The sequence below is a fragment of the Pinus tabuliformis genome, chromosome 4_1, assembly GCF_031772625.1.
Source record: "Pinus tabuliformis cultivar Carrire ecotype Pingquan chromosome 4_1, CPIR1, whole genome shotgun sequence".
Lineage (NCBI taxonomy): Eukaryota > Viridiplantae > Streptophyta > Pinopsida > Pinales > Pinaceae > Pinus > Pinus tabuliformis.
In genome coordinates this window covers 258,510,812-258,512,534 of record NC_142303.1, presented here as the reverse complement: position 1 = coordinate 258,512,534, position 1,723 = coordinate 258,510,812, and positions in this window count along the sequence as shown.

Sequence of the window (1,723 nt, the reverse complement as noted above, 5' to 3'; positions counted from 1 at the left end):
CATAAGTCCATTTTTCGACTTCAATATATCGTTGGAAATCTTATCACAAGAGCTATGCAATGCAGAGGGTCCAACTTGGCTTAGGGAGATTTTGTGGCTTGGTATATGACTTCAAACTTCACTGCTCTTTCTCACCCTTTTCATAGTTGAAAACACATTTAGCAGTGACTGACAACATTGGCTCCAACTGGGGAATGCCTTTCTGGCAAGGTGCTAAGAACCTATAGACCAATATCCTTCACCATTGGGCATGGATTCAAAAATATAATGAATCAATACAACTGGAAAACCTCCATGGAACTTTATTTGTTGGGGGTACTTTCCTCATCAAACTAAAATGAAGAAAAATAAATTCTATCAACCGGAAAGTAAATGCTCAACTAGTGAGCTTATTGTTGGAAATAATACTGAGAGGGGGGGGTGAATCAGTATTATCAAGCAACTTAATAAATCTTCCTTATTTGATCTTTGAATTATTTTTGCATGTCAGTACCATAAAATAATGAGCATGAAAAACAGATAATTACACCAAAGAACACAAGATGTAAGGTGGAAACCCAATGTGGGTGAAAACCACCTGCTGCAATATGTCTCTATCTTCTTTGAATTTAGAAACTTCTTTTACAATGATTTTGTACTGGTGCAGTCCTTTACCAGTACGCAGGCTGCAACCTGCAGAGAGCTACAACTCTCTCTCTTTCTCGTTTTCCAGTCTACTCCTGGAAGGGAGCTACAACCCCCTACTTCCTTTTATAAAGCATCAGATGATCAACAAGTACATAACAGATATAGACCACTACAGATATCAGATCAGCAATAACAGAACCAACCCAGAACACCTTATCAACAGAGAAATTCAATCAACAGAACATCTTAAAACAAAGACGCAGTTTTTCTTTCTGTGGCCTGCGACCAGACGCCGTTAACCTTCTGCTACTCTGCGTCCACACGTAGATATCCTTCTGCTCTGCTGCGTGCCCACGCACTGTTCCTTTGACTGCTCTGCGTTCTATTGCTTCAGGGACGCACCCAAAGATATTATCGCGCCGCGTCTTTCTCTACAGAGACGCACCTGAAAATGCTATCGCGCCGCGTCGTTCTGCTTCAGAGACGCACCTGAACCTTGATCGCCCTGCGTCCCCACGCAGGTCTCTCTCTACTATGCTGCGTCTTGGCGCACTTGCTCTTTACAGTACCTGCGTCCCGGCACACTTTCCCTTCACTGAACCTGCGACCCTTCAGATATAAATGATATGAAGGCTTTAGGACAAACCCAATCAGTCAGATCTACAGATCTGATCATGCGCCATAGAGATCACAGTCCATTAGAAGATTCGCCCTCTTAGATCTGGACTAGATCTCACCAAATAAGATATTCAACCCAAGACAATTGCACAATCCAAATGAACACCTTTGCTTTATATAGGCAAGCTCCTCCCCAAAACATGGAACAATACCATGAGCCGACACCATAGAAACACAAAACCGTCGGCTAGATACCACACAAGAAACCCCCACGTGCTTTTCTCTGCCTTGAAATGTGTGCACTGGGTAGACGCACCCCCTGAACGGCTGGCTGGCGTCCCTGGACGCGGGTTCTGCATGGTATACCTGCGGGGACGCACTTTCTGAACCGATAGTCTGCGTCCTTCTTAATTTTTAACAAACTGAGAGCCTTACCACTGGAGTTGCCATCAAGTACAACATCTGTAACATACAGTCA